Source organism: Stenella coeruleoalba, assembly GCF_951394435.1.
Source record: "Stenella coeruleoalba genome assembly, chromosome: 6".
Taxonomy (NCBI): Eukaryota; Metazoa; Chordata; class Mammalia; order Artiodactyla; family Delphinidae; genus Stenella; species Stenella coeruleoalba.
The window spans coordinates 34,597,041-34,624,081 of record NC_137151.1 but is presented as its reverse complement, the minus strand read 5'-3'; the positions used below and the strand labels follow the sequence as shown (position 1 = coordinate 34,624,081).

The window sequence follows — 27,041 nt, the reverse complement described above, 5'->3', positions numbered from 1 at the left end:
GTTTCCTTCCTGTTACTTGAGAAAACATTTGGAGTTGGGGGATGGTATACCAAATAAAGTATTGCTTTCCTTCCTTTTTCAAAAGAAAAGGAAACCATTTGTCAAGGCTAAGCTACTTGGCTTGGCTTACTTTGTGGCTATTTTGGGATTAATAGATATATATTTGGAACAGAGACCATAGAGTTGTCATTATGGATGCTTTTCTTTTGGTCAAGTTGCTTCTCTAGAAGAGAAGTTTGGAGGGGAGAGGCTGTGGAACCTGTTGAGTGCTCGCAGAAGTTTTTCTGTAGGCTGAAGTTTGAAAAGCCTTGTCATTTTCTCTGCAGGCAGAAATCTGTAGGTGTCTGGAAACGCTGAAGAACCCCCTCGGGAAGATTATTTCTATCAGAAGACCTTAAAATTGATATTGTGATATAGTCTCTGCCAACATTAACTTTATAGGTTTGAGGACAAAGAAATTAAACTAGACATGAAGAATTTTAGTTTTCCTTTTATATAAGCCTACCTTGGTTTGACAAAGTGAGCTGAGGTGATAATTTTTATTCCATTTGCTTCTACAAATCCTTGTTTCCCTTTACCAGACCCAAGTTGAATTGAATACTTTCCCCTCTGAGCTTTTACTCTTTCTGATTCATAACCCCTCTTTGTTGGTGGTCCATTTCTGTTGAATGAATGGACTGATTAAAGAGTTAATACTTAATTAACACACATGTGCCGGGTTCTGTTTTAGTGATTTACATGTATTAATTTATTTCATCCCAGGACAACCCAACAGAGTATTATGATTATTATTACCACCATCATTTTCCAGACGAGAAAGCTGAGGCACAGGTATATTAAGTAAATACAGCTAGAACATGCTAGGAGCTGATATCTAACCTAAAATAATTCAGCACCCAAGTCCATTATTGCTATTCTATACAAAGTCTCCAGGTACTAGACTTTCTGTGTTTTTGTGTGTGTGTGTTTTTTTTTTGCGGTACGCGGGCCTCTCACTGTTGTGGCCTCTCCTGTTGCGGAGCACAGGCTCCGTACGCGCAGGCTCAGCGGCCATGGCTCACGGGCCCAGCCGCTCCGCGGCATGTGGGATCTTCCCGGACCAGGGCACAAACCCGTGTCCCCTGCATCGGCAGGCGGACTCTCAACCACTGTGCCACCAGGGAAGCCCACTTTTTGTGTTTTGAAACAGGATTCTTAAGTACAGAAGAATCTGCAAGACATAGTGCTCAAATGAATGAAGCTGAATGATATAGGTGATGGCATTTGTGCAGCTGAGACGGTCTATATTCCTCTAAATCAGTATCATTTGACTGCTTCCTTCCTTTCCTCATTTTTAAGGCCAGCTTTACTATTTTTTGAATGTCCTTTTTTAAAAATAAGTTTTAAATTTTAGAACAGGTTTAGTTTTATAGAATTATTGTGAACATAGTACAGAGAGTTCTCATATGCCTCAAAGCCAGTCCCCCGTTACTAGTTACTTAGATTAGTAATGTCTCAATTAATGAACCAATATTCATATACTAGTGTTGTTAACTAAAAACCATACTTCATTTAGATTTCCTCATATTTTCACTGATGTCCTTTTTCTTTTCCAGGATTCCATCCGGTATACACATTACATTTAGTAGCCATGTCTTAAATAGACATGACAGATAGCCAATAGCCTTTCTTGGTTGTGACAATTTCTCAGACTTTACTTGTTTTTGAAGAAGTTTACAGTTTTGAGAGTTAATGGTTCAGTATTTTGTAAAATGTCCCTTAATTGGGATATGTTGTCTGATGTTTTTCTCATGATCAGACTGAGGTACTGGGTTTTGGGCAAGAAGACCACAGAGGTTAAGTGCCATTGTCATCATGTCATACCAAAGGTACATAATATCAATATGACTTATCACTGTTAATGTTAATCTTGATCACCTGGTTTGATGTAATGTTTGTCAGGTTTTTCCCCTGTAAAGTTACTGCGTTTGTTTTTTTTTTGGTCCCTTCCCATACTGTATTTTTTGAAGGAAAGTAACTATATGCAGCCCATACTTAAGAAATGGGGATTTATGCTCTACTTCCTTAAAGGCAGAATAAATAAATACATAAATTATTCAGAATTCATTTGTTCACTCACTTACTTTATCTTGTATTCATATCAGTAGGACTCACGGATATTCACTTTATTTTGTTGCTAAAATGGTTCCACCTTTGGCCATTGGGAGCTCTTTGAATTCACTCCTGTGTCCCTTTGAATTGCCCCCTTCATTGTAGGCTGTTCTGTTTGGGGTTTTGTGTTTTGTTTTCTTTGGCTTTTCAGCATTTTCTTACTTTCTGGCACTACAAGATGCTCCAGTCTTATCCTGTATATTTCCTACCCCAGTACTTGAATCACGCATTTCTCCAGGATACCCGGGTTCTTTCTATTGGAGAAAGATATTAGAACCAGATCTAGGTGCTAGGTGTACTCATTTTTACCGGGGTGTCATTTCTTCTAGATCCTCTCAGCTGACGGAGCAAGGAGATAAATGCATGTGTTCTTACATATGCGTGTGTATGTACATATTTATGAATATTTATCTATGTAGCCATCTGTATCTGTATTTAAGCTAAACATGAGTTCCTGTTGATGTCTCCAGTTCTAATCCATCACCACATGGGTCATTCTAACTTCTTCCCTTGCTTAACTATATCCTCCTACTCCATCACTGAGTATCCTAGTTCCCACCATCTGCCATTCATTTAATTAATTATGCACTTCTAGTATACATGCGTGGTGGTTTCAGTATTATTAACCTGTACCCCGACAGGAAGGAAAATTATCAACTAGAGTACAGTGCTTAGGTACAGTTCCTTTTACCTTTATTTTTACAGATTCCATTCATTTTCAGAATTACTTTAAGTCAGACCTTATTCCTTTACTCTATTCAGTGAGGTTGTTTCATATACCTATAATACATTTAAATTATTGTATCACACTTCACATTCCATCATGGGACCCTCTGACCTCCTGAATTATTTTTTAATTATTTGTATACATCAAAATGTACTTTTTGTAATGCAAATTTCTGTGGATTTTCACAAATGCTTAATGTCTTGTAATTACCATTACAGTATCATGTAGAATAGTTTTACTGCCCAATCCCCTGTGCTTCACTTATTTAATTCCCTTCAGACCAAAACCCCCAATAACCAAAGATGTGTTTAATGACTCTATCATTTTGCCTTTTCCAGATGTCATATGATTGGCAGCATATAGTTCGCAGCTTTTTCAGACTGACTTTTTTCACCTAGCCTATGCATTTAAGTTTCAGCTGCGTCTTTTTGTGGCTTGATAGCTCTTTTAATCACTGAATAAAATTCCATTATATGGATGTACCACAGTTTGTTTTTCCATTCACCAAGATGAAGGGACATATTTGTTGCTTCCAGTTTTGAGGATTATGTAGGTGTTTGTGTGGGTATACTCAGTCGAGTAATTATCTAGGAGTGCAGTTGCTGGATTGTTATGTTAGTTTCCTAGGGCTGCCATTAAAAAGTACCACAAACTTGGTGTCTTAAAACAACAGAAATTTATCCTCTCAGTTCTAGAGGCTAGAAGTCTGAAATCAAGGTGTCAGGAGGTTTGGTTCCTTCTGAGGGCTCTGAGGGAGAATCTGTTTAATGCCTTTCTCCTGGCTTCAGGTGATGGCCGGCAGTGTTTGGCATTCCTGGGTTTGTAGGTGTATCACTTCAATCCCTGCCTCTATCTTCATGGGGCATTTTCCTTTTGTCTATGTCTCTTCTCCTCTTGTAAAAATATCAATCACATTGGATTAAGGGCTCACCCTACTGTAGTATGACATCATCTTAACCAATTACATCTGCAACAACCCTATATCCAAATAAGGTCACATCCTGAAATACTGAGGGAATAGGGCTTCAATACATCTTTTGGTAGGGGGTGGGGGGAGACACAATTCAACCCATAATACATGGTGAGACTATGTTCACTTTTGTCAGAAACTGTCAAACTGTCTTCAGAAGTGTATCATTTTGCATTCCCACCAGTAATGAATGAGAATTCCCCTTGCCCTGCATCCTTACCAGCAGTTGGTATTGTCAGTTTAAAAAAAATTTTTTTTAATTTTAGCCTTTGTACTGGGTATAGTTATATTTCATTATTTTTTAATTTGCAGTTCTCTAATAACATATGATATTGAGCATCCTTTCATTTGTTTATTTTCCATCTCTAAGCCTTCTTTGGCAAGGTCTTTGTTCAGTTCTTTTGCCCATTTTTTTATTGGATTATTTCTTTTTGTTGTTGAGTTTTAAGAGTTCTTTGTATATTTTAGGTACAAGTCCTTTATCAGATATGTGATTTACAAATATTTTCTCCAATGCTGTGACTTGTCTTTTTACTCTTCTAAAAGTTTCTTTCACAGAGCAGAAGTTTTTACCTTTAATGAAGTCCAGCTTATCAGTTTTTTCTTTCATTGATTATCCTTTTGGTCTTCTACCTCATTGCTACACCCAAGGCCACCTAGATTTTCTCTTTTGTTGTCTTCTAGAAGTTTTATCGTGTCACTTTACACTTCGGTCTGTGATCCATTTTGGGTATAAAGATATGGATGTGCAGTTATTCCACCAACATTTGTTGAAAAGAGTATCCTTTCAACACTGAATTAGCTTTCTTCTTTGTCAAAGATCAGTTGACTTCATTTGTATGGGTCTATTTCTAGGCTCTCTCTTATGTCCCAATGATCTATATCTATTCTTTCACCAGTACCACACTGTCTTGATTACTGTAGCCTTATAATAATACTTGAAATTGTGTGGTGTGATTCATCCAACTTTGTTCATCTTCTTTAGTACTGTGTTGGCTATTCTAGGTCCTTAGTCTTTCCATATAAATTTTAGAATCAGTTTCTCAGTCTCTACAAACAGCTTGCTGGGATTTTGACTGGGATTGCATTGCATTTATAGGTAAAGATGGGAAGAATCTATAGATCTATAGACCAAGTTGGGAAGAAACTTTAACGATGTGAGTCTTTAGTCCATGAACATAGACTATCTCTCCGTTTATTTAGAAATTCTTTGATTTTTTTTCTCATCGGTAATTTTCTTTCCTTTTTTTTTGTACTGAGGTATAATTGACATACATTATATGTAGTTTCAGGTATACAACATAATGATTTGATATTTGTATATATTGCAAAATGATCACCACAGTAAGTCTAGTTAACATCTGTTACCATACAGTTACTAAATTATTTTTCTTGTGATGAGAACTTTTAAGATCTACTCTTTTAGCAACTTTCAGATATACAGTGCATTATTATTAATTACAGCCACCAAGCTGTACATTACATCCCCATGACTTATTTATTCTATGACTTGAAGTTTGTACCTTTAGACCCTCTTCACCTATTTCATCCACCCTCAATCCCCTGCCTCTGACAACCACCAATCTTTTTTTTTTTTTTTAATTTATTTTCTTGGCTGCGTCAGGTCTTAGTTGCAGCAAGCGGGATCTTTCATTGCAGTACGTGGGCTTCTCTCTAGTTGTGGCGTGCAGGCTCCGGGGTGCGTGGGCTCTGTAGTTTGCAGCACGTGGGCTGTCTCCTGGAGGTGTGCAAGCTCAAAAGTTGTGGCGTGTGGGCTTAGTTGCCCCCCGGGCATATGGGATCTTAGTTCCCCGACCAGGGATCGAACCCGCGTCCCTTGTATTGGAAGGCGGATTCTTCTACCAGTGGACTACCAGAGAAGTCCCTGGCAACCACCCATCTGTTTTCTGTATCTATGAGCTCAGTTTTGTTTTGTTTCCACAAATAAATTAGATCATACAGTACTTGTCTTTCTTTGTATGACTTATTTCACTTAGTATAATGCCTGTAAGGTCCATCCATGTTGTCACAACTGGCTGAATAATATTCTGTGTGAGTGTGTGTTTTTATATATATATATATATATATATATATATATATATATATATTTATCTCACAAATTCTTTATCCATTCATCTGTAGATGGACACAGGTTGCTTCCATGTCTTGCCTATTGTAAATAATGCTGCAGTGAACGTGGGAGCACATGTATCTTTTTTAGTTAGTGTTTTCATTTTCTTTGGATAAATACCTAGAATTGAAATTGCTGGATCATGTGGTAGTTCTATCTCTAATTTTTTGAGAAACCTTCAACCACAGTGGCTGTACCAATTTTTTTCCCCACCAGCAGTGCAGGAGGGTTCCTTTTTCTCCTCATCAACACTTGTTATTTCTTATTTTGATAATATCTATTCTAATAGGTATAAGGTGGTATCTCATTGTGGTTTTGATTTGCATTTCTCTGATGATTAGTGATGTTGAGCATCTTTTCATGTACCTGTTGGTCATCTGTATGTCTTCTTTGTACAAATGTCTATTTGGTCTTTTGCCCATTTTTTAATTGGGTTTTTGTTTTTGTTTGTGGGGTCTTTTTTTGCTGTTGAGTTGTAGGAGTTCCTTATATATTTTGGATATTAACTTATTAGATATGTGGTTTGCAAATATTTTCTTCCATTCTAGAGGTTGTTTTCTCATTTTGTTGATGATTTCATTTGCTGTGCAGAGCTTTTTATTAGTTTGAGATAATCCCACTTGTTTATTTTTGCTTTTTTTTCCTTAGCTTTTGGTGTCAAATTCCAAATCATAGCCAAGACTGATGTCAAGGAGTTTACCCCCTATGTTTTCTTCTAGGAGTTTTATGGTTTCAGATCTTACATTCCAGTCTTTAATCCATTTTAGGTTAACTTTTGTGTGTAGTGTAAAATAGGGATCAAAATTCATTCTTTCTTTTGCATGTGACCATCCAGTTTTCCCAACACTATTTACTGAAGGGCCTGTCCTTTCCCCTCTGTGTATTCTTGGTTCCTTTGTTATAAATTAATTGACCATATAGTCATGAGTTTATTTTTGGCTCTGTTCTGTTCCATTGATCAATATGTCTGTTTTTATGCAAATACCATACTGTTTTGATTACTATCACTCTGTAATATAGTTCAAAATCAGGGAGCATGATGCCACGGCTTTGTTCTTTTTTCTCATGATTGCTTTGGTTATTGGGGTCTTTTGTGGTTTCAAACAAATTTTATGATTGTTTTATTTTTGTGAAAAATGCCATTTTAATTTTGATAGGGATTGCATAGAATCTTAGATTGCTTTGGGTAGTATGGACAGTTTAACAATATTAATTCTTCCACTCCATGAGCATGAAATATCTTTCCTCTTTTTGATGTCTTCTGTTTTTTCATCAATGTCCTAATAATTTTCAGTGTACAGGTCTTTCACGTCCTTGGTTAAATTTATTCCAAGATATTTTATTCTTTTTGATGCAATTACAGGGTTTTTTCCCTTTATTTCTCTTTCTGATAGTTTGTTGCTAGTGACTAGAAATGCAACAGATTTTTATATATTGATTTTGTATTCTGCAACTTTACTGGGTATGTTGATTAGCCCTCACAGTTTTTGGTGAGTCTTCTGGATTTTCTATATATAATATCATATCTACAATCTATATACCTTTTGTCTCCTTTTCTTGTCTTTGTACTAGCTAGGTCTTCTAAAACAGTGTTGAGTAGGAATGGTGAGACAAGACGTCCTTGTCTTGTTCTCAGTCTTAGGAGCAAAGTGTCCAGTTTCTCACCATGAAGTATGATGTTAGCTGTAGGTATTTTGTAGATAACTCTTTATCAAATTGAGGAAATTCCCCTGGGTTCCTAGTTTTCTGAGAGCTTTTGTCATGATTGGGATTTGGTTTTTGTCAGCTGCTTTTTCTGCATCAGTTGATAAAGTCATATGATTTTTTTATTCTTTAGTCTATTGTTGTAATGGATTACATTTATTCACATTCAAGTGTTGGTGAACCAGTCTTGCATACCTAGGATAAATTCTACTTGGCCATGGTATATAATTCTTTTTTATACATTCCTAGATTTGGTTTGCTAATATTTTGTTAAGGATTTTCACATCTATGTTCCTGAGAGGTATTGATCTGTAGGTTTTTGGGGTTTTTTAAAATAATATCTTTGTTTTTGGTGTTAGGGTAAAGCTGGCCTTGTAGAATGAGTTAGGAAGTGTTCCCTTTGTTCTACAAAGGCCAAAGCTGAATCAAATGAAAATAGCTACTCTTTACTGCTGCCAGAGTTGTATTCCTCAAATTCTCCATTTCCCCCTGTTGCCTATAAAGTAAAGCACTACATCATAGTCGCTACCTGTGTCTTCTATTCTCTTCTCCCCTTCTCTGGCATCAATTCTAGTGACACTTCCATCTCCCTACCTATTATAATATCTACCACTTATTATAAATGTTATATTAGATAGGTTAATCTCTCTGAGCCTTTGTTTCTTTATATACATTTGGGAGTAATAATACTTTTCTTATGAGATTACTTACGTAAGGAACAGGAGGAATATATCTCAGATATTCCTTTCCCCTATTCTGTTCCCAAACACCATGACTTTTTAAGCTTTGCTATCTCTATATTTGCTGTTCTTTTTCTGATTAATTCCTTTCCTTTTGTGTCCCCATCTTTCCCCAAGTTCACCTAACAAAAGCATCATTTAAAACCCTCTTCAAATATCACTTCCTCTGTGTCACCGTCTGTATCACCAGCCTTTGAGCCTCTTGGTTCCTATGTGCTCTCACTTCTACTTTAGTTTGAATCATGTTCTAGTGTACTTTACTGGTTCTCTCCCAAAGATTGGAACTCCTAGGACTCAAGCCATATCTACGTAGCAGTGTCTAGGGAATAGTAGATTTCCAGTTAATGCCTTCTGAATGAATGAATAAGAGAGAAAAAGAGAGAGAACTTCTTTTGTCTCATTAATTGTTGTTGTTGGTTTGAGACCTTTGGACTCATCTCAGATAAGCATCTCTTTATCTGAACAAAAGGGACATCTTGTCTATAGTCACCAGTACTTTAAATTATGTCCACTGCCACCCACCTCCAGTTATTCTTGTGGCATGGAGATAATGGAGAAAAGATTCCTCTAAGTGGGATTTGGAGGTTGGGGTCTTTTTTTTTTTTAATTTTTTTTTATTTTTGCTGTGTTGGGTCTTCGTTTCTGTGCGAGGGCTTTCTCTAGTTGTGGCAAGCGGGGGCCACTGTACATCGCGGTGCACGGGCCTCTCACTATCGTGGCCTCTCTTGTTGCCGAGCACAGGCTCCAGACGTGCAGGCTCAGTAGTTGTGGCTCACGGGCCTATTTGCTCCACGGCATGTGGGATCCTCCCAGACCAGGGCTCGAACCCGTGTCCCCCGCATTATCAGGCAGATTCTCAACCACTGCGCCACCAGGGAAGCCCAGGGGTCTTTTTAAAAAAACTATTAAAATGTCTAGCATAGGGCTTCCTTGGCAGTTTAGTGGTTAAGACTCTGTGCTTCCAATGCCGGGGTCACCTGTTCGATCCCTGGTCGGGGAACTAATCCCACATGCTGCGCGGTATGGCCAAAAAGAAGGAGAAAAAGAAAATCAACTTAAAAAACAACAAATGTTTAGCATTGAGTTGTCTTGCTTCCTTCTGGTCATCCTCAGTTTGAAATGTTTTTATCTTGAACACTTGAAATGTATAATACTAATGCAACTGATTTCATTTTCAATTTTAAAGAAGTTTACCCTGATTTCTTTAGGGAATGATGTAATTTTGCTCAGGGCTCCTGCTGTTTTGCACAGCCAGGCTATTGCAATGTTCTCTCCATAGTCTTGGACAAGATTCAAAATGAAATGCAGAGGGGACAGCAATGGTGAGTTAAACCGTACCCAGATAGAGTCAGACACAAAGCGTTTTCCTGGAATATAATGTTTATAACTCACATAAGCATTGAAAGGCACAAAGCACTAATGCCATTGTGTCACCCTAAGGCACTTTTATTATATAGTAATACTTCAAGTACATTGTAAGGAGGATGTTGCAAACGTTCCTGCCTCACCAATTTTTATTAACTGAAATGTTCTTAATGGGATAGAAATTATTTAAAATCTGGAGGGGAGGTTAAAATTAATTATCACCCCATAATCTGCTTCTTTTTTTTTTTTTTTTTTTTTTAAAGTAATGGACTTAAGTTTCCACAGAACTTGAACAGCCCTAAGGGGCCACATCTGCACTGGGAATTGGACAACAATTCTGCTCCAGACTTTTCATAGATAGCAGCTAGGGATTGGTATCAATCCAAGTCTTATTTCTTTACATTAGAACATTTTAAACATTTTTTTCTTTAGCCATTGATTAACCTACCTTTTACCCCTGTATATTATTGAGGGTCTTCTATTTGAAAAATTATTATGAATATAGATTAAGAAACATGTCCACTATCTGAGAAGCTTTCAATCAGGAAATGAAGGTTGTGGAGTGTGTGTCTCTGTATGATATATGTAAAATGTAGACTACTAGAAATATTGGAAATTAAGTTTACAATATAACCTCCATGGTACTTTTGTGGAAGGAAACATTAATTCCAGCTTGATTAAGTCAGAATGCTTTGTAAAGGAGGTAGATTTAAGGTGAGTCTTACAGAAGAGGTAAGTATAAAGCCAGCACTGAAAAAAGGTAAATTGACGAATTTATTGACTTTCCGGTGTTTGTGAGCTGTATTTTCACAGAACTGAGGTTGAGACTCGAGGGTATGAGGCTGTGAAGTTTCTGCTTTACTTCAGCTACAGCTGCCTCACTTTTTCTCCTTGATAAATGTTGAGTTTCTGTGTAATGTTTTATTTGAAAATGGCTTACATTGCTTTTTAAAAGTTTAAAAACTGCTTTTCTCGATTCTTTAGTGTCTTCTTTTTCTATATTACAGTGATGTGAAGTATGTATCTTTCTTAACCTTTATCTAACTTTATTCATAAGTGATCCAAAAATTTCCAATAGAATGAGTCAATCTTTGGCATTCTCTGCAAGTTTTAATCACATTTTCTTTCTCTCAAGCTATAAAGTTAATTCAGAAAGTTAAACTAGACACAGGGGAACAAGGTCGTGAGGAAAGGAAGGCTTGGTGTGCTGCCTCCATTTCTTCCACCTTCAGTCTTTGTGCCTTTCACAGTTTCCGACAGAGCTGTGCTGGGACAGACTGTCTGGAGGTTCACAGCCCCTGTGGTGCGTAGGAGCCACTATGAGGAGGGTCCAGGGAAGTATTTACTATTCTAGTGGAAAACAAGTAGAAGTTACTACTTATGATCACTTTGTACTTTGGATCTGGATTTGCTGAAGCTTTCTTTGTAGTAAGACACCAACTGCTTAAAAAATAATCCATGAAACACATATGAAAAGGAGTATTTTAAGAGGTGCACTCTCTTTGAAAAAAGATCTGACTCTTGAACGTGATAAATGGAATATTTATAAATGGAATGGAATATTTATAAATGGAATATTTCCTGCCATATCAATAAACAAAGGATGTCACAGTCACCAGTGATTGCAGCCCTCCAAAGTGAGCTGGTGAGCCCCGAGGAAACTCGGGGCTGAAAAGAATACCTGCCATCTAGCAGCCATCAGACTGCAGCCATTCCCTGCGGTGAGCCCTGAGGAAACTCAGGATGTGAAAATACAGGTCCCAGATAGCTAAGGTGCACATCAAAGGGATGATTTCTGTGAGCCCAGACTCTTGGATCTTTCCATACATAGAAAAGCGCTAAGTTCCTTAACTTGAGATATCTGGTTTTCTTTATTTAAGATAGTCTTTTGACGTCCCAGTTACTTGCTCTTTGTTGCAAAACTCCTATATATCCTGGCTCCTCCCCCCACCTCTTCAGGAGCAGTTTCTCAGAGTTATCTGAACCGCTGTCTCCCGGACTTCAGTCTTCATTTTCCCCCAAGTAAAACTTAACTCACAACTCTCATGTTATGCATATATTTTTCTTAATTCAACAAACTCAACATACTAAATATGTTTGTAAATAAACTTAAGGCATTAACAAAAGAAAGAAAATTAAACTACTGTATGTATATACACATTTGTATATATACATATATATATATTATTTTTTAAATTTTTATTTATTTATTTTTTTGGCCACGCCACGTGGCCTGCAGGATCTTAGTTCCCCGACCAGGGATCGAACCCGGGCCATGGCAGTGAAAGCACCGAGTCCTAACCACTGGACCACCAGGGAATTCCTGCCTACAGTATATTTTTTAACAATGATAATATTTTCCTGTTGTTTTATAGTAAATGACATATTTCCAGAGAGTAAAAGTTTATAGAACGGCGAGGCATTCAGTTTTTTTTGCCATGACATTTGAAAGCATAATTTAACTTTTTTTTTTTTTTTTTTTTTTGCGGTACGTGGGCCTCTCACTGTTGTGGCCTCTCCCATTGTGGAGCACAGGCTCCGGACGCGCAGGCTCAGCGGCCATGGCTCACGGGCCCAGCCGCTCCGCGGCATGTGGGATCTTCCCGGACCGGGGCACGAACCCGTGTCCCCTGCATCGGCAGATGGACTCTCAACCACTGCGCCACCAGGGAAGCCCCATTACTTTTTTATTCCAACGTTTTTATAGTATTTTAAATTTTCTTTACCTTATTAGTTTATGACAGAGTGTTCAAATGAATCTAATGAACTGTTTTCTCTACTTTTAACATCACTAGCATTTCGTAAAGTCAAGTCAAGCCCAGGTTAGATCTTAACATATGCAACTTCTCCGTATAAATCAACTTTTATTATTTATTGTTATACTTATTAACACTTTGCAAGTAACATTTATTTTGATTCTAAAGCCAATTTGAATTTGTGTCATAAGACAATTTTCTTAGATAACATTTTCACTAAAATTTCTGAAGTTCAGATATATACATTTTCTCTAGTCAACTGGTTCCATAAAACCAGAATCAGGGGCTTCCCTGGTGGCGCAGTGGTTGGGAGTCCGCCTGCCGTTGCAGGGGATATGGGTTCGTGCCCAGGTACGGGAAGGTCCCACATGCCACGGAGCGGCTGGGCCCCGTGAGCCATGGCCGCTGAGCCTGCGCGTCTGGAGCCTGTGCTCCGCAACGGGAGAGGCCACAGCAGTGGGAGGCCCGCGTACTGCAAAAAAAAAAAACCAAAAAAACCAGAATCAATTTTTTATTTTGACATGGATAATATTTAATAAATGAGGACTGTGACTAGCATATGATTCCATTATCATAATTTTGACATATCTCATTTCTTTTTATGGAGTAAAATTGAATTCCTTATATAATAATTGACGGGCTGTGCACTTCTGAGCATATTCTGTATATAGATTCATTTAAGAAATTTGGAGCCATTATTAGTTCTAGTAGAAGACAAAGGAAGAGAAAGATCACAGAAGTTATTCTACAATATATTTAGTTATATTGGGAAAACAAGGCACATCCCTATCCAATAAAAATGTTAGAAACCAAATATATTTCACTTTGCTATATAATACTTCCCTGGGGTTCATGTGACATTGCATTGTAGGAGAAATTATCTGTAACTCTGTCTAATACAGAAACAATCTATACAAATTCCACTCTAGAGGGAAAAACTTTATAGTTTGGACCCAGGAAATTTTATCTTGATGTGGGTTGGTTGATTTTTAGCCCCCAAAATCATCTCTTTAAATATTCTCTAAACATACAAAAATTAATTTTTAGGCATTTAATGTTTACAAACATTCCTGGTTTTCTCTTTCTTATTTCTTAATAGTCCTAGTGTTTCTTTATTGCCTAAGCCAATTTAAACAGCAATTTTTATTTTTGATAGCATTCCATGTCTTTTCCTTAGAATGACAAATTGATTTTGCAGCCTTATTGGATTCACATTCTTGTTTCCTTTTCAGCAAATAATGCCTAATCCCAGTCTTTGATGATCATCCTTTACTTTTTAACCTTTGACAGCTATCTACCCAACTCAGTAGGGCTCTATTTTTAGTCAATAGTGGCATTTTGGCAAGTGGTAGAAGATGTGATTAGCATTTTTTTTCTTCTTGCTTGTTTGCTTTTCATTTTATGTAACCATTTATTATTCTTTTCTTAAAAAAAAAACTTACCTTATGAAGGCTTCCTTTTTACTTCCTTTTTATTATAATATATGACCCATTTTAAATGGGTCTCAGTTCTGAATTTGAGTAGTGAATCTCTGACATTGCTTAATTTACATTTTCAAAAATGACTGGATTGAAATTTCAGTTTCTTTCTAATGGTTCTAAAGTGATTGCTATGTGTCAACACAAGAATGACAGATTAATACAAGTACTAGTTCAACTGAAAACATTCTAATAACCTCGTAAAATTTTTTCTCTGAATCTTTTGATTGATTTGCATTTGATTTCTTATTTTGAAAGCAAAAGTAATTTTCTTCTTGTCAGAAATAAGTGGTGACCTTATTTATTTACTTCACTTCCACCACGATTATATAAATGAAGAAAATATTATTTTAATATACTGTCTGAATTTCAACATGAGGTTCTTTATTCTTTATTCTGATGTTGTCTTCAAATTAATTATAGTGTTACCACATAAAAAAGGATATAAAACACCATGCTGTAATTATTTACACTATCCAAGTAAAGAATTGTTTTCTCTTTTATAAAATCTCTGGTCGAGTTGATCTCTGATCATTATTGGCAATAATCAATTTGCCAAGTGCAAATGTTCACTGTCTTTCTTTTGTTTCTTAGTACTTGTTTTCATATACTTTTGAAAGACTCCTTTGTTTACCTTTGTGATCAGCATATTCATAGCATTATTATACAACATGGATAATTTTGTATTTTTCATACATTTTTCTTCCCTTAAATGCACTCTTTTTGATTTCTCTGTTCATTACAACTAGAAATTTTAGTGATATAAGTTATTTATTCCTCCAGTTGTTAAACAGTTTTGTTTATAATGGCTTAAATATAGTGCTTTGCTTACCTGAAATAACAGATAATCAAATTAATACACAAATTAGAATCCTTTCCAGAGCCTTTATTAAACTTCTGAAATTCTTTTTCTATTAAATTGTTAGTTTATCTAAATAGATTATGAAGTTAGAAGCCAAATTCTGTTTTTGTTAAAGTTATTCTAAAAGCAATTATACTCCAATAAAGATATATATATATTTTTAAGTTATTCTGTATACTATATAGCGAAATAGAAAGCACTGTGTTTATACTGCCTTAGAATTGGAGTTGAAAATCAGTTAAGGAACAAGGTTCTCCAGCAATTAATAAGAAGTTCAAGAATAAAATCCTGAAAACGTTAAGTTTGGTTTTTCTCTTTTTTTTCTCCTGGGGAGAAAATGGCAAAAAATTAGGCAAAAGCACTCTGAGATATTTTTCTCTAAGGTTTAATCTTTAGAGTAGTTATTCTCAAAATGCAGCCTGAGAGCCATCCCCATGAGAATTGCTTTAGGGGTCCTTATTTTAAAAGTCCAGTTCTTTCAAGTCAGGATTTGGGGATTTGGTGCCTTAGAGTCTGAATTTTTAACTAATATCCAAATGATTCATAAGTATAATAGATTTTAAGAACCTAGAACATTACCAAAAGATTGGATCATGTTTTCTTTTTTTCCTTTTTTCTTTCTTTTTTTTCCCCTAAGCATCTATAATTGTGCTCTTTGTGTTGTTTTGGGCTCTCATTTTCAAGAAATTGCCAAGGCACTAATCCTATAATACATATGGAGAAAATGTAAAGAATCTTATTAGAGTTCACTTACGTGATTTTTTCTTTTTCTTTTTTTTTTTTTTGCGGTACGCGGGCCTCTCACTGCTGTGGCCTCTCCCGTTGCGGAGCACAGGCTCCAGACGCGCAGGCTCAGCGGCCATGGCTCACGGGGCCCAGCCGCTTCGCGGCACGTGGGATCTTCCCGGAGCAGGGCACGAACCCATGTCCCCTACATCGGCAGGCGGACTCTCAACCACAGCGCCACCAGGGAAGCCCTCTCATGTGATTTTAATATTACAAAACAGATTTTTTAAGATATGAAAAATATATGGAACATCTACTTCTGAACTATCGAGCATTATCAATCTGTATTATTCTATCATGAACTTTTTAAAAAAATTAATTAATTTTTGGCTGCATTGGGTCTTTGTCGCTGCGTGCAGGCTTTCTCTAGTTGCGGTGAGGGGGCCCGAGTCTTCGTTGTGGTGTGCGGGCTTCTCATTGCAGTGGCTTCTCTTGTTGTGGAGCATGGCCTCTAGGTGCGTGGGTTTCAACAGTTGTGGCACACGGGCTCTAGAGCGCAGGCTCCGTAGTTGTGACTCACGGGCTTAGTTACTCCGTGGCATGTGGGATTCTCCCGGACCAGGCTTGAACCCATTTCCCCTGCATTGGCAGGCGGATTCTTAACCACTATGTCAACAGGAAAGCCCCATGATCTTTTATTAATTCAAATTGTACCTTAGGAGTAGTAATGGTTGAATGATAATACATACACATCTGAACTTGTTACATCATAGTTACCTCATTTTTACTATCTTGTGACCATTTTAAGATTAAATATGAATGTAGAGGAGGAAAAATAATTTTTCCTCTACGCTTCTCAATTCTTGGTTGAGAATCCCTGTAATAAAATACAGATTAGCAAGAGAAAAACGAACAGGAGTTTATTAACATGTATACAGGGGAGATACCTAGGAAACATGAGTAAAATTCCTTAAATGGCCCAAGCCACCACCTTAAATACCATGTTCAGCTAAACACAAAGGAAATAACGTAGGGGCCAGGGGTAGAGGAGGGGTTTTATAGGAAGTTTCCAGGAAAAGCATGGTTAACAAGTGTAAGATTTGTTATGTGGATTTGTCAGTGCCTTCTTCATTGGTAAGAGTTTCTTGTAATTTAAGAGTCATCCCTCTATTCCAGGTATGGAGAGGGAGATGCCCTTAAAATAGAGTTTTCTTTTATAAATTTTCCTTTCAAAAGGGTAACTTCTACTTCATCTTCAAAGCTTTTCCTGTGTGTGCTATTTTTCAAAAATATAGCACAGAGTAATCCTTATGCCAAAGAGGCATATTTTGGGGTGGCATATTCTGCTACCCTTCAATGAACATCACAGAAGATTTTGACAGATTGCTGCCCGCATTACACGTATAACTCAAAATTCTTCTAAAATATTATAGTCTGTGTTTATTGTTTTCCTTTCTGTGTTCTGTAGTTCAAAACATTGCGATTGTTCTTTCTTTTATTGAGTGAAATTGTTTTTCCCCAGGAAACATAAATTATTCCTTATACATTTTCCCACTTATTCCCTTGAAATGAGTAATATAATACATAGCCTCCACACTGTTACAGATTGAAAATCCAAACATATTAGGAAAAGTGACTTACTCTGAGTCTCGACCTTATCATCAGCAGAAATAGGATGAGACATCATGCAACCCTAGGCTTCTACATTTTTTGCTTCTTCATTTTTCCTTACGTGTGAGTTTTACCATTATTTCTTTTGGAAGAGTTCTTCTTTCATTCTGCACTTAAATATGTGCGTTTAATTCATGTTGCTCCCTCTCCTTATTCCTCTCCCTCCTCCACCACCCCCCACCCCACCTAAACGTCAGAGTACTTTAATAGACTGACTTTGTTATAAGGTCACAGTTGATGACCAGATTTTGGCATAAACACTTAAGTGGTTTTTTTTGGCGGTACGCGGGCCTCTCACTGTTGTGGCCTCTCCCGTTGCGGAGCACAGGCTCCGGACACTCAGGCTCAGTGGCCATGGCTCACGGGCCTAGCCACTCCGCGGCATGTGGGATCTTCCCGGACCGGGGCACGAACCCGTGTCCCCTGCATCGGCAGGCGGACTCTCAACCACTGCACCACCAGGGAAGCCCAACACTTAAATTTAATACTCAGAAATTTGCTACTTCTTGAATAGCCTCTTGCATATTTTTAAAAGAACTTTTCTCTCTGTCTTTTACCATCCCCCTCCAAGTAATATTTTTTCAGACGGGATATGTACACTGCACGGAAGACTTAATACGAGCTCAAAGTCAGCATTTTCCTTCCGGTCCTACCCCTGCAGGCCCTCCCTCCAGTGGTAACACTATCAGTAGTTCCTTCCATCCTCCCTCCTTCCCTTCTTCCCTTTCTTCCTGCCCCCCCTTCTCTCTTTCTTTCTCCCCTCTTCCCTTCTCTCTCTCAATACTAACTGGATCATATTTACCATACTATTTTTCTTTTCCACATACTATTTTGCAGCCTATGACTTACCAGCCTTTCCATATCAGCATATAGATCTATTTCATATTTTTAAATGATTAGATAATATCTCATTGTATGGAGGTACCATAATTTCTCTAACTGGTCTCTTCTTTAATGATTCAGCATACTATGCAAGTATATCCCTGAATAAAGTCAAAGTATTGGACTTGCTGGATGGTCAAATCACTATTTATATCTACAATAGTGTACAAGTGTAAATTTCTCCAAACTTGCTCCAACACTGTTATCAAATCTTTAGTTTTTATTTGTCTTATTCTGTAGGTGAAAAAATGGGTTCTCAAAGTTTTGATTTCTTCATCCCTAAGTATGAGTGACCTTGGGCATCTTTTGATGGTTGTTGAACGTACTTTACATATATGAGTGGGTTATTCAGTTCTTTTCTCCATTTTTCTATTGGATTGTTTGTCCTTTTTTTTTTTTTTTTTTCCTTTCTGGTAGAAACTTTTCATAAATTGAGGAACTTGGCCTTCAGTCATTTGTATTACAATTCTGGGTTTTTTTTGGTTTCCACATAGTTCTTTTTGTATTTTCCTTTATGCTTTTTGGAGTTGATATAATGAATTTAAATGTCTACTCTGTTTTTATTTTTATTTCTACACATCTTTTTTCTATCACTTTTATATGTGTTACTTCTTAGTGTGTATATATTTTTTTGGGGGGGGGAGGGTGGGGCATGCCATGAGGCATGTGGGATCCTAGTTCCTCGACCAGGCATCAAACCCACGCTCCCTGCATTGGAAGGATGTAATCTTAACCACTGGGCCACCAGGGAAGTCCCAGTATATATATATTTGATCTTTCTGGAAATTGACTTCTAGTGAGAGGTGAGGCAAAGACCTACTTGTATTATTTTTCCAAGTGGTTAGTGTAGAGGAGTAAAAAGTTTTCCCTGACCCTCTTAGGGTCCCTGGCTGGCTGTGAAAAGTAAACTGACAAAGACAGATAAACAGGAGTAAAGCATACAAATTATATTGAATTTTTTCATATACATGAGAGCCATCACAAGAGAATGAAGACTCAAAGAAGTGACCAGAGCAGGAAGTTTTTATACCTTTCAGACAATCAGACAATAAATTTGTGAAGAATTGACCAGGCAAAGGAGTTTGGGCTAGGAGTAGTAAATGGTGAAAATGTAACTAGGAAGATAAGGGTTAGTTTAACAAAGTTTGTTTGTAGATTCCTCTGGTGCCTTCCTGGACTGATAAGAGTCTGTCTCCAGGAAAAGGAAAATTTATTTCCTGCCTTTAGGTGGGAAGGAGGGAGTTTTTTCTGCATTTAGTACTTCCTAATTGCCTTCAGCTCAAAATAATTTTTATGTCAGAGAGGCATGTTTTGGGGCAACATATTCTGGTTTCCTTTATTAATTAATTTTCCTAACATCATTAGTTGAATAAACCATTTTTTCCCCCAAAATGCCACCTTTATCACATGCTCAATTCCCATATATGTCTTGCTTCTACATTCTCCTCTGTTTCATTGCTCTGTTTTGAATATTCCTTCGAAGGACCAGACTTTTTTCATAATAATTTGGAAGTAGCCACTTACCAAAATTCTTTAGGTGATACTTAGGTATTACTACCTAATAGTAATTAGGTAGTAATAGTAGATATTACTACTATTACTTTTGGAAGTAATTACTAATAGTAATTTTACTATTCCAAGTTAATTCCAAGTTAATTTTGCTATTAAAATTCCAAGTTAATTTTACTATTCCAAGTTAATTTTACTATTAACTATTAATATTTACTATTCCAAGTTAATTTTACTATTACTAATAGTAAAAGAATTACTAATAGTAATTCTTCTATTAATTCTTTTGGTTTCTATGTACGTGGTCACATTATTTGCAACTAATAAACTTTTTGCCCATCTGTTCTAATGTTTATATTTGTCATTTCTTTCTCCTGTTTCTGATATTGGTGGGAACGTTTTTTCTCCATTAAACATGGTACAGCCTTTTTGGTTGAGATACGTACTTTTTTCTAATGTGAAGAGATTTTCCTTTTAGTAATAGTTAATAATAAAGAGTTTTATCAGAAATTAAAGTCAAATTTTATAGTTGCCTTTTCAGCATCTAAGGATTATCATATGACATTTTCCCTTTGATTTATTAACATTGTGAATTATAGTAACAGACTTTCTTACACTGAAAAGTTTTTTTATTCCTGTACTTGAACTCCTCTTGGTCATGTTATTTATTCTATTAAAGGTCTACTGAATTCTATATTCTTAGTCTCCTTAAAGTGTTTTCTCAATAATCACATGTGAAATTGATCTTTGATTATCTTTTGTGCTGCCTTTCATGTTTTAGTACCCATGTTTTGCTGACTTTTTAAAATAATTTAAAGAGAATTTAGAAGTTTTTCTCCTTTTAGTACTGTCTGGAATAGTCTAGAAGCATTTCTTCTTGGCCACTCCTTTTAAAATATAGGACAGCCCTCTTGTCCTTCCTCTCAGCACAACCGACAATAGGTCATAGAGCAGTAACTTTTTTTTTCCAGTTTTTTATTTGAAAGTTACTTCGTCTTTACAGAAGAGTTGCGGGAATATGAATAGTACAAAGAACATCCCTATACTCTTTACTCAGATTTGTCTGTTGATAATACTTTACCCCATTTGTAAAGCTGTGACTTTTAATAAAATTTCCTAGAGACTTGGTTAGAATAAAACTACAACACTAAGGGTGTAGCAGTTAACTGCTAATACTAGAAATAGTATTCTTCAAGCACATTTGCTCAGATCCAGCCTCTCTGTCCATTGCAGAGGCTTCTCACTGCTTCACTTTTTGCTATCCCTCTCATGGGCATCATGAACCGTGCTTTGGAGTACAGGCCTACTCGAGTTCACTCAAGTGCTTCAGCCTCAACTCAGTGTCTTCGTCTTTAGAGAGAGAAGATTTCTGCCCTGTCCTGCTGCCCTCTAAGGCCTACTTCCTTTCCAGCCTCACATGATCCTAGTGTATTTCCTTCACGGGAAAGCTTGCTTCAATCCATGAGGAAGAGCCAGACCATCAGGGAAGTGTGACAGCACATTTCCCAAAGCGTAGCCTATTCATTCTTGAGTAAAGAGAAGATCAGGCCTGTATGTCCATATTCCTGTGGTCTGTTTCCTGCTCCTAGTCCCGTGTGAGACAAGAGCACATGAATGAACACACACACACACACACACACACACACACACACACACACACTCTCCCTCTCTCTCTTTCTCTCTTTCCCCTTTAAGAATAAACAATAATTTTCAGATATACCATCTAAACCTCTATATAGGAAAGAAAATTAAGAACATTTAAATACTTCTGCTAAAACATACACTTCCTTAACAATGATAAATAATAGAACATAGGATTTCAGTCTAACATTTTTCTATGTCGGTTTCTTTACTTAATTTAGTTCCTCATTAAGATTTAAAATCTACATACCTTAAAAGTCCTCCAAAGGGGTATCTTCTAGAACAAATAGGCCACCTATTCTAAAGACAATCCACAAGCTGCTTATAACTGTAAAATTGGCAAAATTTCTAGTTTCAAAAAATTTTCAATCAGCAGGCATCTTTTGTATACAATTGCTGTATAAAAGCCATCACAATACAAAAAATTGAAACTGAAATTCAATGTGTCAGTTAGGATCATTGTTATTTAGTTGCTCTTAATTTTATGGAAAGACATTTAGAAAACCTAAAATTGTTCTCCTCAGTATAATAGTGATTCGTTATTTTGAAAATATTGAAAAAATGTTCTCTTGAAGTTAATGTATTCTTTTTAATTCTTCCTATGTAGTTAACCTAAACAGTTGTATTATTACTGAGTCAAGGCTTTTGTTCCAAGTAGGTGATTTAGGCTTAATCATTATGAAACACTGGACGATTCCACTTTAACAGATTCTGTGGTAGTTAGAGCTCAGAGCTTTGAACCACCTATACGTACATAATTAAAAAGTTTATTTCTAGGGGAAAAGTAGTTTCAGCCAATTATTTTCCTATTGATAAATTTTATCTAGAACTCAGCTATTCTATGCTATGTATAATTTCTTTCCTTAATGGGAACATGAAATTACACTAATATACTTTTATTTTTTAATTTGGAATCATGTTTTGTTAGAGTTTGTCCTATCAAACTTTATCTTCTGATGGTGCCCAAAAAAGGAAAAATCAACAGCAAATATTTAAAAAATAAATACCTAAGAACATTAGCAACTGATTATCTTTCTAATTTGTAGAAGTCACTATTAGTCATTTAACTACATGATCTTTGAACAAAGAGATGATGAATAGAAGATTTGGGGTTGTTACCATGAAAAATAACTAGATAAAAACTAATGGGAATTTCATTTTTTAGGTGAATTCTCCAACCAGGATAGGGTATTATCTTCAGATAAATCAGATACCTGAATCAGGTATGCAGATTCAGAAATTCATTCTTTTCAGTGATTCCAAGTTAATCAGATTCTGAGATTTTTCATTCAAGCTAACGAAACTCAAGGAAAACTTTTCATTTAGTTCACAATGCCTGCTTATTGATGTATATTGAGGAATGGCTTTCCTTGGCTGTTGTCACCCTAAAGAGGCAGAACGGACTCTTTCACCCAAAATTTGGTTCAGATGTCCAGAATGATGATACCGCACAGATGTCAATAGGATGTGAAAAAGTTTATTTACTCACATACTGCTTTTCAGGGAGAGCAGGGTAGGCTCCTAAGCAGGTATGAAAATAGCTGGAGAAAACAAGGAAAGGAGACTGGCTTGGTTTTTTTTACTGGGTTTAGTGTTGCTATGAACATCCCCGTGCATGTATATTTTTGAATTAGAGTTTTCTCCAGTTACATGCTGTGAAGTGAGATTGCTGGGTCACATGGTAACTCTATTTTTAGTTTTTAAAGGAACCTCCATACTGTTTTCCATAGTGGCTGCACTAATTTATATTCCCACCAGCAGTGTAGGAGGGTTCCTTTTTCTCCACACCCTCTCCAGCATTTACTATTTGTAGACTTTTTGATGATGGCCTTTCTGACTAGTGTGAGGTGATACCTCATTGTAATTTTGATTTGCATTTTTCCAGTAATTAGTGATGTTGAGCATCTTTTCATGTGTCTGTTGGCCATCTGTTTGTCTTCTTTGGAGAAATGTCTAATTAGATCTTCCACCCATTTTTTGCTTTGGTTGTTTGTTTTATTGATATTGAGCTGTATGAGCTGTTTGTATATTTTGGAAATTAATCCCTTGTCGGTCACATCATTTGCAAATATTTTCTCCCATTCTGTGGGTTGTCTTTTCGTTTCTTTTATGGTTTCCTTTGCTGTGCAAAAACTTTCAAGTTTAATCAGGTCGCATTTATTTATTTTTGCTTTTGTTTCCATTACTCTAGGAGACAGATCCAAAAAAATACTACTGCAGTTTATGTCAAAGAGTGTCCTGCCTGTGTTTTCCTCTGATAAGAGTTTTATAGTATCTGGAAAGACCTACATCCTTGATCTCAGTAGCAGACAATATTAGGAAATTTTGGAAACTAGTTTATCAGTGGGTGCCTGGCAGGCCAACACAGAACACTGTTAGTCACACTAAGTGAAGAGCACCAAAGTCCAGGTAGGCAGGTGATTGGCACTAAGTAAATTTAGCAACAAGCAAAAGGTAAGGACCTGGTGATAGAATCTGAGTCCCAGAGAAAGAATCCTATTTCCCAGGATATCAGGGAAGCAAAACAGACCCCTATTTCTAGAGAAATTGAAATTAAGAAAATGAGTGATGAAATCATGGAAGGAAGCAAAACCAGGGACTCATAACTAGGGCACAGGTTCGTGGTATGGTCTACACACACAAAATAAGGCCATGGCTCAGTTCCTGGAACTGTGCTCATGGTCAGAGTTGTTGCAGGAAAGAAGCAACACTAATGATCTCAAGCCAGGTGATGATCTATAATTCTTAAATTTCTACTGCCTTGGAACTAACTTGGTCCCAGAATTTTGTTTAAGTGGTTTCAGCTCTGAGGATTGGCAGGTTTTGAGGACAAGGAAACATATCAGTCATTATACTCTATATTGGTGCATAATTACTCTTTGGTTCGGATTTACAAAACTAAGTTATGTGAAAGCTTGTTGTTTTCTCTTAGGGCTAAGATTTACCACTAGGTGAATCTTAAATTTGACTCTGCAGGCCTAAAGGTTGGGTTGTGTGCTACTTCTTGGAAAGAGATATAGAATATTAAGGTGTTAAATTATTTAATTTTATAATAAAATATGTAGGGTGCTTTGTGTATGTGTGTGTGTCAGTTCCTAAGTTACCTTAACCTGTTAACAAGCCCTGCCGAACTTATCCTCAATTTTACTCTTAAAATACTAGGTAGAAAAAATGTTTTATCTTCACCTGCATCTTGTTTCAACACTGAAAGCTTTTAGACTTTGTTTTGACTCTGTACTTGAATGTTATGCCTCAAAACTTTGAAATGGTAACTAAAAATATAATTGCTCTTGGACTAAATACTTTTCAGTTACCTTCCTCCCTTTTGTTAAAAATCGTAAACACCTTTCCTGTGCCTTGGTCTTGCCTGTCCCAGAGAATTTAAAGTCCTTGATTTTTATTTAGTCATCCGTTCACTCATACCTTCAAATAATGTCTGAGCACTTACTATATGCCAGGTCAGAAACAAAATCACTTCCTGCATTCCATTTACCATGTTTCCATAATGGAAGCTTGCTAAAAGTCCACAACTTTATTTTTCTCTTTTTTCTTTCATTTCACTCAGCATTTAAAACTTATTTTAAATTGTTTTATGTTTCTGTCTTTTTTCTCCTTGAAGAGTCTTGTAAGCAGGGTCTATGCCTTTTAGTCTTTCTCATGGTTCATAATAGTAACTACTTTTTTGCAAAGACAGGATTATTGAGGTATAATTCACCCTTTTAGGTAAATTCACTTTTTTTTTTAATTGAAGTATAGTTGACTTACAATGTTGTGTTAGTTTCATGCACACAGCAAAGTGATTCAGTTGTACTTATACATATGTATATGTATATATCCATTCTTTTTCAGATTCTTTTCCATTATAGGTTATTATAAGATATTGAATATAGTTCCCTGTGCTATACAATAGGTCCTTGTTGTTTATCTGTTTTATATATAGTAGTGTGTATCTGCTAATCCCAAACTCCTAATTTATCCCTCCCTTCTAAATTCACCTTTCTTAGTGTACAGTTCCATGAGTTCTTCCATGCAGGCATGTAACTGCCACCACAAGATACAGAACAGTTCAGTTAGTCCCCAGATCTTCTCACATGCTGCTGTCCTCCTCCCACCCCACAGCCCCTGGGTGTGCTTTCTGTACCTGTTGTTTCGTCTTTTCCAGAATGACATAAAAATGGAATCATGTAGTACCTAGTTTGGGGGTCTGACTACTTTCACTTAGCAAAATGCATTTGAGATTTTTTTTTTATTAGAGTATAGTTGCTTTACAATATTGTGTTAGTTTATACTGTACAGCCAAGTGAATCAGCTATACATATACATATATCCTCTCTTTTTTGGATTTCCTTCTCATTTAGGTCACCACAGAGCACTGAGTAGAGTTCCCTGTGTTATACAGTAGGTTCTCATTAGTTATCTATTGTATTTTATTTTTTTAAAGGAACAAACACTATTTATTTATTTAATAAATTTATTTTATTTTATTTATTTTTGGCTGTGTTGGGTCTTCATTGCTGCACGCAGGCTTTCTCTAGTTGCAGCAAGCGGGGGTTACTCTTTGTTGTGGTGCATGGGCTTCTTATTGCAGTGGCTTCTCTTTGTTGCAGAGCACGGGTTCTAGGCGCGCTGGCTTCAGTAGTTGTGGCATGTGGGCTCAGTAATTGTGGCTCGCGAGCTATAGAGCGCAGGCTCAGTAGTTGTGGCACACGGGCTTAGTTGCTCTGTGGCATGTGGGATCTTTCCAGACCAAGGATCGAACCTATGTCTCCTGCATTGGCAGGCAGATTCTTAACCACTGTGCCATCAGGGAAGTTCTCTATTTTATACATAGTATCAGTAGTGCATATATGTCAATGCCAATCTCCCAATTCATCCCACCCACCCCCTTCCCCCTTGGTATCCATACGTTTGTTCTCTATGTCTGTGTCTGTTTCTGCTTTGTAAATAAGATTGTCTATACCAGTTTTGTTCCTTTTTTATTGCTAGATGGTATTGCATTGTATAGATTTACCACAGTTTTTATTCATGCACCAGTTGAAGCACATCTGGGTTGTCTCCAGTTTCTGGCTATTATGAACAAAACCACTATAGACATTCATTTAGTAACCAGGTTTTAAATGGGAACAGCTTAGAGATCGGGCAGTGTGATATAACTGTGAAAACAATCGAGACAGCAGTGATGTGGGCTTTCATACTACTTTTTCATCCAGTTAACTGTGAACTTCAACAAATAGTTTAACCTCTCTGTACTTACTTCTATTGTAAAATGTGCATGATTTAGGACTTATTCTAGCTTTAAAATTACATGATATTGTACTGTATAGGTATTTACTCTTGTGTTCTCCAAGAGGAGAATTATACATGGTCACATATATCTTTGTAAAATTAAATTGTATGAAATCAGTATAACTAATTTTTTTGATATTTGAAATTGAAGTATAGTTGACTTGCAATGTTGTGTTAATTTCTGCTATACAGCAAAGTGATTCAGTTACATATGTACATATTCTTTTTATATTTTCTTCCATTACAGTTTATCATAGGATATTGAATATAGTTCCCTGTGCTATACAGTAGAACCTTGTTTGAAACCAGTGTAACTACTATTTTAAATTAGTGGTCCTTTTGTCTCTAAGTTCAATCACAAATGACTTGAAAATAATATAATTTTCTTAATAAATTTTAAATGTCATGATAATCTTGAGCTCTTTATTAACTGTGTAATCCA

At 36.5% G+C, this 27,041-nt stretch overlaps 1 protein-coding gene across 10 annotated transcripts in view; it reads left to right on the top strand.

Annotated features, from left to right (window-relative positions):
• ZRANB3 (zinc finger RANBP2-type containing 3) overlaps positions 1 to 27,041 on the top strand; it is a 362,989-nt gene that overhangs the window by 112,692 nt on the left and 223,256 nt on the right. The gene's annotated exons all lie outside the window — the stretch shown is intronic.